Source organism: Chlorocebus sabaeus, chromosome 21 (genome assembly GCF_047675955.1).
Source record: "Chlorocebus sabaeus isolate Y175 chromosome 21, mChlSab1.0.hap1, whole genome shotgun sequence".
In the NCBI taxonomy this organism is placed as follows: domain Eukaryota; kingdom Metazoa; phylum Chordata; class Mammalia; order Primates; family Cercopithecidae; genus Chlorocebus; species Chlorocebus sabaeus.
Window position 1 is genome coordinate 66,376,717 of NC_132924.1, and position 15,482 is coordinate 66,392,198.

The following is a 15,482-nucleotide window of genomic DNA, read 5'->3' on the forward strand; positions in this document are numbered from 1 at the left end:
GTACATTGTGTCTTTGTTCTCATTGGTTTCAAAGAACATCTTTATTTCTGCCGTCATTTTGTTATTTACCCAGTAGTCATTTTGGAGCAAGTTGTTCAATTTGCATGTAGTTGTGCAGTTTTGAGTGAGTTTCTTAATCCTGAGTTCTCATTTGATTGTACTGTGGTCTGAGAGACTGTTTGTTGTGATTTCTGTTCTTTTACGTTTGCTGAGGAGTGTTTTACTTCCAATTATGTGGTCAATTTTGGAATAAGTGCGAAGTGTTGCTGAGAAGAATGTATACTCTGTTGATTTGCGGCGGAGACTTCTGTAGATGTCTATTAGGTCCACTTGGTCCAGAGGTGAGTACAAGTCCTGGATATCCTTATTAATTTTCTGTCTCGCTGATCTATCTAATATTGACAGTGGGGTGTTAAAGTCTCCCACTATTATTGTGTGGGAGTCTAAGTCTCTTTGTAGGTCTCTGAGAACTTGCTTTATGAATCTGGGTGCTCCTGTTTGGGTGCTCATATATTTAGGACAGTTAGCTCTTCTTGTGTTGATCCCTTTACCATTATGTAATGCCCTTCTCTGTCTGTTTTGATCTTTGTTGGTTTAAAGTCTGTTTTATCAGAGTCTAGGATGGCTACTTTTTTTTTTTTTTTTTTTTTTTTTTTTTTTTTTTGGCTTTCCATTTGCTTGGTAGATCCTCCCTCCCTTTATTTTAAGCCTATGTGTGTCCCTGCACATGAGATTGGTCTCCTGACTACAGCTCACTGAGAGTTCTTGACTCTATCCAATTTGCCTGTCTGTGTCTTTTAATTGGGACATTTAGCCAATTTATATTTAAGGTTAATATTGTTATGTGTGAATTTGATCCTGTCATTATGATGCTAGCTGGTTATTTTGCCCATTAGTTGATGCAGTTTCTTCATAGAATTGACAGTCTTTACAATTTGTCATGTTTTTGCAGTGGCTGGTGCTGGTTTTTCCTTTCCATATTTAGTGCTTCCTTCAGGAGCTCTTTTAAGGCAGGACTGGTGGTGACAAAATGTCTCAGCATTTGCTTGTCTGTAAAGGATTTTATTTCTCCTTCACTTATGAAGGTTAGTTTGACTGGATATGAAATTCTGGGTTGAAAATTATTTTCCTTGAGAATGTTAAATATTGGTCCCCACTCTCTTCTGGGTGTAAGATTTCTGCCAAAAGATCTGCTGTTAGTCTGGTGGGCTTCCCTTTTTGGGTAACCTGACCTTTCTCTCTGGCTGCTCTTCACATCTGTTCCTTAATTTCAACCTTGGTGAATCTGATGATTATGTGTCTTGGGTTTGCTCTTCTCGAGGAATATCTTTGTGGTGTTCTCTGGATTTCCTGAATTTGAATGTTGGACTCTCTTGCTAGGTTGGGGATGTTCTCCTGGATAATATCCTGAAGAGTGTTTTCTTATTTGGTTCCATTCTCATGGTCAATTTCAGGTATGTCAATCAAATGTAGGTTTGGTCTTTTCACATAGTCCCATATTTCTTTTTTTTTTTTTTTTTTTTTTTTTTGAGACGGAGTCTCGCTCTGTCGCCCAGGCTGGAGTGCAGTGGCGCAATCTCGGCTCACTGCAAGCTCCGCCTCCCGGGTTCACGCCATTCTCCTGCCTCAGCCTCCCGAGTAGCTGGGACTATAGGCGCCCACCACTGTGCCTGGCTAATTTTTTTTCTATTTTTTAGTAGAGACGGGGTTTCACCATGGTCTCGATCTCCTGACCTTGTGATCCTCCCGCCTCGGCCTCCCAAAGTGCTGGGATTACAGGCGTGAGCCACCGCGCCCGGCCAGTCCCATATTTCTTGAAGGCTTTGTTTGTTTCTTTTCACTCTTTTTTCTCTAATCTTGTCTTCTTGCTTTATTTCATTAATTTGATCTTCAAATACTGATATCCTTTCTTCCACTTGATCGATTTGGCTATTGAAGTTTGTGGATGTTTCACGAAGTTCTCGTGCTATATTTTTCAGCTCCATCAGGTCATTTATGTTCTTCTCTACACTGGTTATTCTAGTTAGCAATTCGTCTAACCTTTTTTCAAGGTTCTTAGCTTCCCTGCGCTGAGTTAGAACATGTTCCTTTAGCTCAGAGGAGATTGTTATTACCCACCTTCTGAAGCCTACTTCTGTAAATTTGTCAAAACTCTCCGTCCAGTTCTGTTCCCTTACTGGCAAGGAGTTGTGATCATTTGGAGGAGAAGAGACATTCTGTTTTTGGAATTTTCAGCCTTTCTGCACTGGTTTCTCCCCATCTTTGTGGTTTTGTCTACCTTTTGTCTTTGATGCTGGTGACCTATGGATGGGATTTTGGTGTGGATGTCCTTTTTGTTGATGTTGAGCTATTCCTTTCTGTTTGTTAGTTTTCCTTCTAGCAGTCAGTCCTCTCAGCTGCAGATCTGTTGGAGTTTGCTGGAAGTCCACTCCAGACCCTGTTTTCCTGGATATCACCAGCAGAGGCTGCAGAACAGCAAACATTGCTGCCTGATCCTTCCTCTGGAAGATTCGTTCCAGAGGGGCACCCACCAGATGCCAGCCGGAGCTGTCCTGTATGAGGTGTCTGTCAGCCCCTTCTGGGAAGTGTCTCCCAGTCAGACTACTTGGGGGTCAGGGACCCACTTGAGAAGGCAGTCTGTCCGTTATCAGAGTGCGAACGCTGTGCTGGGAGAACCACTTCTCTCTTCAGAGCTGTCAGCCAGGGACGTTTAAGTCTGCAGAAGCTGTGTCCACAACAGACCCTTTCCCCATGTACTCTGTCCCAGGGAGATGGGGGATTTATCTATAAGTCACTGGCTGTGTCTGCTACTTTTTTTTCAGAAATGTCCTGCCCACAGAGGTGGAATCTAGAGAGGCAGTCGGCCTTGCTGAGCTGCGGCGGGCTCCGCCCTTTTCGAGCTTTCCTGCCGCATTGTTTACACTGCTAGTGTAAAACCGCCTACTCAAGCCTCAGCAATTGTAGACACCCCTACCCCACCAAGCTCCAGTGTCCCAGGTTGATCTCAGACCGCTGTGCTAGCAGTGGGAATTTCAAACCAATGGATCTTAGCTTGCTGGGCTCCGTGGGCATAGGTCCCACTGAGCCAGGCACTGAAGGGAATCTCCTGGTCTGCTAGTTCTAAAGACTGTGGGAAAAGCACAGAATCTGGGCAGAAGTGTACCATTCTTCCTGGTGTAGTCAGTTTCTCAGGGCTTCCCTTGGCTAGGAAAGTGAAATCCCCTGACCTCTTGTGTTTCCCTGGTGAGGCGACACCCTACCCTGCTTCAGCTTGCCCTCTGTGGGCTACACCCACTGTCCAACTAGTCCCAATGAGATGAACCAGGTACCTCAGTTGGCAATGAAGAAGCACAGTCTTCTGCATCAATCTTGCTGGGAGCTGTAGAACAGAGCTATTCCTATTTGGCCATCTTGCCACAAATCCTCTAATTTCTCATTTCTATTTTTTACTCAGTAAAAACTCCTTTCTTTTATTATGATATACAAAAGTACAATTGACATATTTTTGTGAAACTTATGACATACCTCCTTCCAGTCTCTTTTGTCTTTATTGTTTCTGTCATAGTACCAGCTTCTGCATCTTCATTTAATTCTGTATCAATTATAACCATATATATATATATATATATATATTTTTTTTTTTTTGAGACAAAGTCTCACTCCATCACCCAGGCTGGAGTGCACTGGCATGATCTCAACTCACTGCAACCTCCATCCCCGGGTTCAAACAATTTTCCTGCTTCAGCCTCCTTGGTAGCTAAAATTACAGACATGAGCTGCCACACCCAGCTAATATTTGTATTTTTAGTAGACACAGGGTTTCACCATGTTGGCCAGGCTGGTCTCAAACTCCTGACCTCAGGTGATCCACCTGCCTTGGCCTCTCAAGGTGTTGGGATTATGGGCATGAACCCCCACACCTGGAAGTAACCCTATACTTTAAATTTAAAGATGTGTCCATACTTATTTTTTAAGTGTAAAATTAATTTTTGTTCTAATTAAAATTATAATTAATACTTTCATTTAATTACCAAACATGATTTACATGTATCACTTTGACTCATGGTGACTGCATACAATGTTCAAATAAATATACTATAATGTCATATTTCTGCATAGAAAAATGATTCAAATTGAATCAATTGACACCAATAGATTAGTAATTATGTTTATGTGTAATATGTGAAACCATGTATTTTCCCTACATGTAAATTGCAAACAAACAAACAAACAAACAAAAAAACTACCTTATTATATTCAAAGGTTGAAGGGAAATGTAGTCCTGCCAAATGGTTTTTAGTTTTAACATTTAGAAGAGTGCCTGAAGGAAGTGCTAAATCTGGAAAGGAAAAACCGTTACCAGCCACTACAAAAACACCCTGAAGTACACAGACCAATGACACTATGAAGCAGCTACATCAACAAGTTCGCAAAATAAACAGCTAGCATCATGATGACAGAATCAAGTTTACACATAACAATATTAACCTTAAATGTAAATGGGCTAAATACTCAATTAAAGACACAGAATGGCAAGCTGGATAGTCAAGACTCAGCAGTGTGCTTTATTCGAGACCCATCTCACGTGTAAACAAATTTACAAGAAAAAAAAAAAACCCTATTAGAAAGTAGGCAAAAATCATGAACAGACACATCTCAAAAGAAGACATTTATGCAGCCAACAAACTTATGAAATAAAAGCTGAACACCACTGATCATTAGAGAAATGCAAATCAAAACCCCGGTGAGACACCATCCTGCACCTCTCAGAATGGCAACTATGAAAAAATCAAGAAACAACAAATCCTGGTGATGGTATGGAGAAATAGGAACACTTTTGCACTCTTGCTGGGAATGTAAGTTAGCTCAACCATTGTGGGAGACAGTGTGGCAATTCTTCAAAGACTGAGAACCAGAAATACCATTTGACTCAGCAATCCTATTACTGGGTATATACCCAAGGGAATATAAATTATTCTATTATAAATATCCATGCATGTATATGTTCATTGCAGCACTATTCACAATAGCAAACACATGGAATCAATCCAAATGCCCACCAACGATAGACTGGATAAAGAAGATGTCACACATATACATCATGGAATGCTATGTAGCCATAAAAAGGAACAAGATCATATCCTTTGCAGGGACATGGATGGAGCTGGAAGCCATTATCCTCAGCAAACTAATGCAGGAACAGAAAACCAAACACTGCATGTTCTCACTCATGAGTGGGAGCTGAACACTGAGAATACATGGACACAAGGTGGGGAATAACACACACTGGGGCCTCTAGAGGTTGGGGGGACGGTGATGGGTTGATAGGTGCAGCAAAGCACCATGGCACATGTTTACCTATGTAACAAACCTGCACATCATGCACATGTATCCCAGTACTTAAAGTATGTATAAAAATTTTTAATTTTATTAAAGTTTTATTTTCTCATACTATTGACATTTCAACTATTTGATAGCTACATGTGGCTAGCAGCCATTTAATTGACAGTACAGTTTATAGAAAATAGCATTTTAAATAAAACTGAAGTTTGTTCATTTAAATGATGAATATTCATTTAAATATATTGTATAGCATCAATTCTCAAATCTTATTGATAATTTACATATCGATCTTTGAACTATATGTATAAATCACGGTACTTTGCATGTGCATTGTACATGAAGTGGTTGCATATTCCTTTGTCAAATTATGTTTACTGTGTATACTCACTATTTCCTAAGAATATAGGGTCTTAAATTTTATACAATCAAAGTTAAGTTGTTGTAATCTTAAAAGAGTATATTACAACTACAAGACTCTTTATGTTAACCCTGTAATAATCACAAAGAAAGGAAATTACAACAAATACATAAAGGAGTAAGAGAAATAAAACAAAGCTTGGTAGCACAGAAAAGCCTCAAATCATAAAAGTAAACAAAAATAGAGAAAGAAAAGAATAAAGAGTATACAAAACAACCAAAAAAAAAATCATTAACAAAATAACAAGAGTAAGTTCTTATTTATCAATTATAACTTTAAATGTAAATGAATTAAATTATCCAAATAAAAGATATAGAGTGGCTTAATGGCTAAAAATTGAAGACCCCACTATATGTTGCCTGAAAAATTGAAGAGGACACAAAAAAATGGAAAGATATCACATGTTCATGGATTGGAAGAATTGCTATTGTTAAAAGTGGCCATACTATCGAAGAAATCTACAGATTTATTGCAATCCTTATCAAAATATCCATGATGTTTATCACAAAAAGCGAAAAAAAAAAAACCCTAAAATTCATATGGAACCACAAAAGGCCTCAAATAACCAAAGCGATTCTGAGCAAAAAGAATAAAGTGGGAGGACCTGACTTTAAAATATATTACAAAGCTGTAGTAACTAAAACAGAATGGTACTAGCATAGAAACAGACACATAGACTAATGGGACAGAATAGAAAATCCAGAAATAAATTCATATGCCTACAATCAATTGATTTTAGATTAAGATGCCAGGAAGACACATGAGGAAAAAGACAGTCTCTTCAATAAATGATGTTGTGAAAATTCAATATCTGCATGCCAAAGAATGAGGCTAGACCTCTGTATCTCACAATAATAAACTAAAAATAGATTAATGACTTAAATATAAACACAAAACTATAAAACGGCTAGAAGAAAACCTAGTGCAAACATTTCATGACATTGGGCTTGGTTCAGAGTTTTAAAATAGGACGTCAAAAGCACAGGCAACAAAAGTAAAAATAGACCAATGGAATTGTATCAAACTAAAAGGTTTTTGCACAGCAAAGGAAATTATTAACTCTATAAACAGACAAGTGATAGAATGGGAGAAAATGTTTACAAAACATACATCTGATAAGGGGTTAATATCTGAAATATATAAGAAACTTGAACAATAGCAGAAAAACAAATGACCTGATTTAAAAATGAGCAAATGCATCTGTAGTCCTAGCTACTCAGAAGGCTGAAGCAGGAGGATCACTTAAGTCCAGGAGTCTCAGAACAGTCCGGGCAACATGGCGAGACCCTGTCTTAAAAAAAAAAAAAGCAAAATATCTTAATAGGTCTTTCTCAAAAGAACACATACCAAAGGGCAATTGGCATATGAAAAAATGCTCTACATTACTAATCATCGTGGAAATGCAAATCAAAACTGAAACAGAATCTCACCTCATCCCTGTTAACATGGTTATTATCAAAAAGACAAAAAGAAAAACAAAACAAAAACAAGTCTTGGTGAGTATATGGAATAAAGCAAACACTAACACATTGTTGGTAGGATTGAACTAGTATAACCGTTACAAAAAACAGTATGGAATTTTCTCAGAAAAATTAATATAGAATGACCATATTATCCAGCAATCCCAATACTGGGTACATTTCCACAGGAAATAAAATCAGTATGCCCAAGAAGAGATACACTCCCATGTTCATTACAGCACTATTCACAATAGGCAAGATATGCAATCAACCTAAGTGTCCAAAAAAGGATAAATAGATAAAGAATATGTATATATACACAATGGAATACTTTTCAGCCATTAAAAAATGGAATCATGTCATTTGTGACAAGGGTGAACCTGTAAAACTTCATGTTAAGTGAAATAAGTCAGGCATAGAAAGACAGGTACAATTAATACATGATCTCACTCGTACATGGAATCTTAAAAAAGATAGTTATACCATAGAAACAATGGTTGTCAGGTTCTGATGTGGAGGAGCAGAGGGGAATGGAGAGTTGTTTGTCAATGGGTATAAGCTATGATTACAAAGGAGAAACAAAGTCTGGTATTCTACTGTGCAGTAGAGTGACTATAGTTAGCAGTAAAATACTGTATATTACAAAATAGCTAGAAGGGAGGCTTTTGAATGTTCTCACCACAAAGAAATGATAAATACATGAGGTGATAAATATGCTAACTATCCTAATTTTATTATGCAACATAGATGTGTATTGAAACGTCAAACTGTACCTTAAAAATGTATAATTACAAAGTGTCAATTAAAATGAACAATTTGTAAAAAAAAATGCAGGTACTCATCTGCTTTCAGCATAAATTTTCTCATAAATGGGTATAACAATACCATTATCTATCTCATAAAGTTAAATGGTATGGTAAACTAAACCTCTTAGAACAGTATCTGACACAGGAAAAATAACCAATAAATTTTATTTTAGTTTAAATTACATTAATTATTATTATTGAATGTTTTTCTTAACACACAAAAGCAACAGTCAAAATGCATTTTGGTTTTAGAGCAATTACTGCTAATAACATCTTTACTCTTATTTCTCTTCTTTATATTTCTGAAGAATAGAGAACAAACTTCTTCCAATTGTGCATTGAATAAAATTACACGGTTCTAAATGAAGATCTGAGGATTTGTTTAATGATCAAAGAAGATGTGTTTAGAAAGTATTTGGCTTATATATTTTCAAATATCTGAGTTTATTGGATAAGTCGTTTTCAGATAGATGAAGCATCGCTGTGTTTTGGTACTCCAGCAGAGTTAATGAATGAGATGCTTCCTATTCAGGAATATTCACAGATTGACCATATATAAAAATAGAAAACACCACAACTAAAATGTCAAAAAATAAGAAATTAATAAATATGCATAATATTCATATGTTGGAGTACCAAGAGGACTTTAATCTGTTTAGATTTATATTTATTGACAGAGGGAGATGTGTATATTACTTAGTGAATGAAGCAGATTAAAAATGATATGCACACTATGGTCTAATTAGTAATATAGATATATTATGTGTAGAAAAATATGAAAGGCTATATACCAAAGTGTCAATGACAGTCATTTTTTTGGATGGTGGAATTAAAGGTGATTTTTTTATTTCTAATTTTTATACAATTACCATATAGTGCTTATATAATAAAATAATACATTATCCAAGGGAGAATTTTAAAAAACTTTAAAAATTGTTTATCTTTTCTTGCTTTCTACAGTTTCTTTTGGAATTAAGTCTCTTCCTAAAAATGATTTAGTTTGCTTCAGAACAATAATTTAATTTGCAGAAGAGGAATTTATTATGAGACTTGAAAAATGCCAGATCAATAATCTGTAGGTAGTTGGGGAGCTTATAGCTTTAACAGAGGTGATTTTTTAAAAGCGAAATGTTGCTATCACTTGGTGCCCTTCTTTTACTTTTTTATGACTTTTGGCCAAATATACAATTTTAGTATTTTCTAATTGATACTCTCAAATAAATTTACTTTTACAGTAAGGTAGTGGATAAGATGTAGTTTGAGAAAAGTCTTAAGAACTTGGAAACTTAGATAAATACCTTTTAAAAATATCATTTCATAGATAATTATTTAAATAAAAGAGATTATTAACTGCTCCTATAGTATAATTTCTCGGGTCCTGAGTAGGTTCTCTGCTTCTTCAACCTTTTTGTTGATGTTTTAAATTTCTTCAGCAGGAAACAAAGCATTTCATTCCAACTTTATTTAAGATTTTTTTTTTTTTTTTTTTTTTTTGAGATGGAGGCTCGCTCTGTTGCTCAGACTGGAGTGTAATGGCACCATCCTGGCTCATTGCAACCTCCGCCTCCCAGGTTCAAACGATCCTCCTGCCTCAGCACCCCTAATAGCTGGGATTACAGGCACGTGCCACCATGCACGGCTAACATTTTTGTATTTTTAGTAGAGATGGGATTTCAGCATGTTGACCAGGCTGTTTTCAAACTCCTGACCTCAGGTGATCCACCCACCACAGCCTCCCAAAGTGCTGGGATTACAGGCGTGAGCCACCGTGCCCGGTCTATTTAAGGTTTTAACATCTCAAACTAAATTTAAATTATGGGACAAATGACTGACAGTAGACCCTTTTCTGGATTTAATCATAGGAGGAAAAGAAGAAGATGAAAATATAAGTATCTATCAAGGCGAGAATCAGGCACAGAAAGAGGGTTTGGTGGTGAGGAAGGAGAATGATGAAGCGAAACTACATAGTTCATAGTTTCCTGGGTCCTCTTCCGTGTGTCTTCAAGATTGTCTCAAAGAGAAGTTCAGAAAAAAACTCACATTGTATTTTTTATTTTTCATTAACCTTCTTTATTAGCACAAAGTTTAGCAAACTACCAAATATCCACTTTCCTACAAACAATGCAAACCACCCTTGATGGGTCAGTGTTGCTGAGCATGTGTAACCAAAGAAAGACCTGCTCTACATTTTCAGGCCACTCTGTGCATAGTTTTCTGTCACTTGTTGAATCAGTTTTTCTGTAGTCTTGCCTATATGTGCTTTTGGAATAATAAAAGGAAATATTTGAGGTAGGATAGTAAGATACTGTCCTAAAGTTACCAGATTAAGGTATGGTAAGTTGCAGGCCTAATTTCTCATTTGGTAAATGGAATACATTTAGTTTCCTTCCCAAGAGTTCACATGTGACTTTTAAGCATGTAAACACACAAATGCACAATTGGCAGTAGAAGATTGAAACTGAGAAATACTACGAATATTATCTTAATACTTGTGGCAGGCTTGTTGCCAAATTTATCTGTAGAAGACATAACAATTGTGGTACTTCCCTGTAGAAATTATAGCTACACACTGGTAGCTAGTAATTATAGTAATTTTTTAAAAATCAAGTTACAAAATTAAACATATGTTATCTAGAATTTTCTAGTTTAAACTTGATTGCTCAGTTGATACATAAATGGATCAACTGTATTACCTCATCCCTATCCCTGATAGGACGGAGTTTGGGCCTCTGGCTGGGATCTGCTGTATCTAACTTCAGGTTAGCTAAAGTGTGAGTGAGAAATATTACCACAGACAACAGTGAATGGTTTTGAGACTGATATGTGGACATCTTTCCATGAAAACCTTGCAATCGAAAGCCAGGCCAATCCTTCAGCAGTCATCAATACAAACAGCTACACAGATTGGATAGAAAGAGGGGGAAAAGAAAGGAGAGGCTTGAAATACAGTGGGGGAGAAGATGGGGAAACAGGGCTGTATCCTTATTGAAGAAATTTTCTGGGTTTTGGAACCTAGCAAGAGATCTATCTTGTAGTTGAACCACGGCTTTTCTGTGGCCAAGAGAATTGCTGTATTAGCTATTATTGATTCTGCTTAGAGAATACTTTTCACATAAGTCACAATGTACTACTAAGTTTCTCCTCAACTTTCTTTACTCTCCTACCTAGAGTATCCCATTCTTTTCCTTGGGCTCATTTTCTGTATGCATTTCACTTCTCAGTTCACCCAATATGATCCTACCTATTCTTTGAGATTTATCTCCTCTGTGAAGCCTTTTAAATTTCTACAATCAGATATTAGCTTCTATTCATTACATTGTAAAATCAGTTCTGAGCATTATTTTGTGTAGTAGGAGTTGGTCAAAGTGGAGGTGATGGTTGTGAGTGTATTCTAGGCAAATGAAACAAAGCATGGACAAAAAGCTGGATCCCAGCAAGTTCCTGGCACATTGAGAACTTGAGTTCTGTTCATGATCTATTATTGGAAATTAATTGGTGAAGGGGTGGGATAAGGTTGACGAGAGAAGACATGGGTAAGGCTAACAAGAGCCAGATAATGGTGTTCTATAATTATCTATTGAAGGAAGAATGAACCACGAAGGACCTTGTTTAGACACATTATATGATTTGCCCAAAGCCACGTAGCCAATTAGTGGAAAAGTCGAATTCAAACTCAGTTTTCATCTTATTTTAAAACCTGAGCTCTTTATCTCTGTGGTAGCCTAAATCTTGAAATAATTCCTTCACTAGAATGTGAAACAAACAGCCTTGGTTATGGCACTGCTCAAAGAAAAAGAGTTCAGTGTGCAGGAGAGAGAAAGATGTGATTTTAGGGGGGTGAAAGGAATGTTTTGTTTTGTTTTGTTTTGTTTTGTTTTACTTTCAAAGAGAGTGCACTGAGAGAAGAAAAACTCCTTAGAAATAAAATTTGTGGAAATGATAATTAAATGAGAATTTTGAGTTTTGGAGAGATAAGAATACTCTGTAATTTGTGTGAACACTCCTAATATAAGGAGGTGAGCATTCCAGGAGAAATGTGAATAATATTATATAAGAAGGAAAACAAAAGATCAGCAGATCAGGCAGGGCCAGGCCAAAAGCATTTCCTTATAAATAGGACTGATTCTAAAGCCTCCCATAAGCAAATGTTTATATAGCAAAACTATAACTCATTTCAAATCTGCTTTTGAGAAATCTTAAAACATTTTATAGGCCATATGGATTTCTACTAAAGGAAGATCGAAAGTTAAAATCTGCACTATAGGTATATTTTTTGAGAAGCAAATTGAATCTGCTTAAGTTAATTGCTTAGTATAATGCATATGATTCTTTTTTAATGCATATGATTCTTAAGCTTCTGTGTATGTCATAATTTTGGGCTATTATGCTCTATATGTATAAAGCTAAGGTACTTCTTCTGATAATATAAATAATATATTCTAATCTAGATAAAACCTAACTGAGAGATGCTTCCAAAATGTGTGTGAAATACCCGTATAATGCTTCCATGTAATGTTAGTTGTTAGCAACTTTGACTTGAAGTGAGCAGAAAAAGTGAGGAATAACGTAAATATTCCCCAAATTTGGCAAATCATCAGAATCATGTGAATAAATCCTTAAGGGAATCTCAAGGTTCTCCCCAACTTAAATGAAGCAGAATCTGGTTGGACCATCTTGGAAATCTGCATTTTTAATATAAACAGTGACCTGAGTGTTCTAACGAAGAGCCTGACTCCCAAAAACACATGTGTATTTTTTTTCTCTGTTAGCAAGAGGACTATGCAGAAAGTAAAGTAACTAGAGTTAGAGCAGAACAGTTCTCCTATTATTAGGTGCTTCTCTCCTCCAGGTGATTTAGTAAGTTATTTATTTTACAATCAATTTACCCTTTACCTATGAGCTGACAGTTTATTTTACAATTAATACAAAGTGAGCAGGTCATCTCTGAAATTGTTATTTTTGGCCCCAGATTTGGCCTCCTGAGATCCCTGACGTTTCCCAAATGCACTTCCAAGAGTGAAGGAGAATTGATCAGTTGACTCTGAGGCATAAACATTATGCTAATCGTAAGGTCGCTTGGAATAAGTTCTATATTTTAGTTAACTTTGTGAGCCCCTTACGATCTAGATAACATTGTGCATCTTTCCAGAGTGCAGTGTATATTTGGCAAAAAGGTAAAGATGAGTGAAAGTGGTCTGTATTATGGTTAAGGGAATGGCCATTCATATAGGTGTGGTTTAGGGAGTTGAGGCAAACACTTTCTAATGTGATTTCAAATGTGATTGAAATCTAGTATCTAAAACTTAATCCATTGATCCTTTTAAAATGCAAATGAATCTCTTTTCAGATATTTATACTTGTGTGAGAAAAAAGATAGTTTTAGTGTATATAGTACTGGTACGCATGTGTGTGTGTGTGTGTGTGTGAGAGAGAGAGAGAGAGAGAGAGAGAGGGAGAGGGGTGGGTGGTAAAGATACAGGGAGATGAGCTATCAATGAGGAAGAATAAGAACAAACAGGCTGGAATTTATAGTTTCCTGATTTATTTGCTGTATTTCCTCTTGATGGTGCTTAAATTTGAAGGTTAAGCCTTGGGATGGTGCTGGGACCTTGTTTCTGCCCTCTCAAGAATTATAGTTTGTAACCTCCTTTTTCTGTGTTCCAGTCAATGGTTTCTAAACTTTGTGCTGCAGGAACTATAAAGAATAGTCATTCAGCAAGGACTGTTTATTTAGTGCCCTCCAGGGTGCTGAGAACTGAATCAGAGAAAATTTATGGCATTATACTCTCACGCTTTGATGCTGGTTCTGAAATATAGAGCCTCTTGACACATATCTCCAAAGGGACATTTATACCTCTTTTTAATGTGCATTAAGGGAAGAAAACTATTTGACCAGATTATTAACACATTTTAATGTCAGATGCACTTTTTCAAAGTCAGATTTATTAAGGTATAATTTACATATTGTAAAATTCACTCTTTTTAAGTATACAGTTTGATGAATTTAATAAACATATATAATCATGTTAATAGTTTCACCACCTCTAAACATTCATGCCCCTTTGTCATTAACCCTCCTTCCCCAGAAACAACACTTGGCAACCACTGACATGAATTAAGTTTCTGCAGTTTTGCTTATCCCATAATATCATATAAATGACTCATACATTATGTATTTTTTGATACCAGCTTCTTTCACCTGGCATAATGCATTTGTGATTAAGTCATATCATTGTGTGAATCAGAAGTTCATTTCTTAACATAGCTGAGTAGCACTTAATTATGGATGTAGTAGTTTGTTTATCCATTTGCCATTTCAAAGACATTTGGGTTGCTTCCAATTGTTGATGATTTTGAATAAAGCCAACACAAATGTCCGCATACAATTTTTATGCTGTGTATGAACACAAGTTTTTATTGTTCTTGGTCAATTTTGGAGTGGAATTATTGGATTATATAATAAATGTCTGTCAAAGTTTATAAAAGAACAGACAAAAGTGGTTGTGCCAATTTGCATTCTAGCCAGCAACGAATGAGAGTCCCAGTTTTGCCATATCCTTGCTAGAAACTTGGTATTGTCACATTTTTTATTTTAGCCACGTTTATAGGTATCTAGTAACATGTCATACCAGTTTTAATTTTCATTTCCCTAATTAATAATGCTGAGCATCTTATTATGGGCTTATTTGCTATCTTATATACCTTATATATATCTTATCATCAATGAGTTCAGTATTTACATCTTTTGCACATTTTATTGGGTTTATTATTTATTTGTAATTTTATACACACACACACATACACACACTATACAGGTCCTTTACAAGCTGTATATGAGATAGGTGTTTTACCAATATTTTCTTCCAATCTGTTTTGTCTTTTAATTTTTGAGTAGTGCCTTTCCAAGACAGGTTTTAATTTTTATGTGACCCAAATTATTATTTTTTATATGGCTCATTCTTTTTGTATTGTATCTTTTTAAAAATTGCCTAATCCTAGGTTAAAATTTTCTTCTTTTTTATTGTATAAGATTTATAATTTAGAGTTTACATTAAGTTATATCATTCACTTAAAGTTGATTATTCAAATTCCTTATGGAACAATTTTTTGTTTAATTTTATTTGGCATATCATTGTGCAATTGTCCCAGAATCATTTGTTCTAATGACTTTTGACTTCCCATTGGAATACTTTGGCATTTTTGATGAAACACAATTGAATTTATATGTGTTTGCTTATTTGTGTATTTAGTGGTCTATATCCTATGCCAGTGCCACACTATATTGGTTAATGTAATTTTTATAGTATGTGTTGAAATAAGATAATATTAATATCAGACTCCAGACTTTGTTCTTTCTGTAGATTGTTTTAGGCTCTTTGATTTTTCCATATTAATTGTAAACCAGCTTGTCAATATCTACAGAAAATTCTGCTGGGAATTTGATTGTGATTGCAT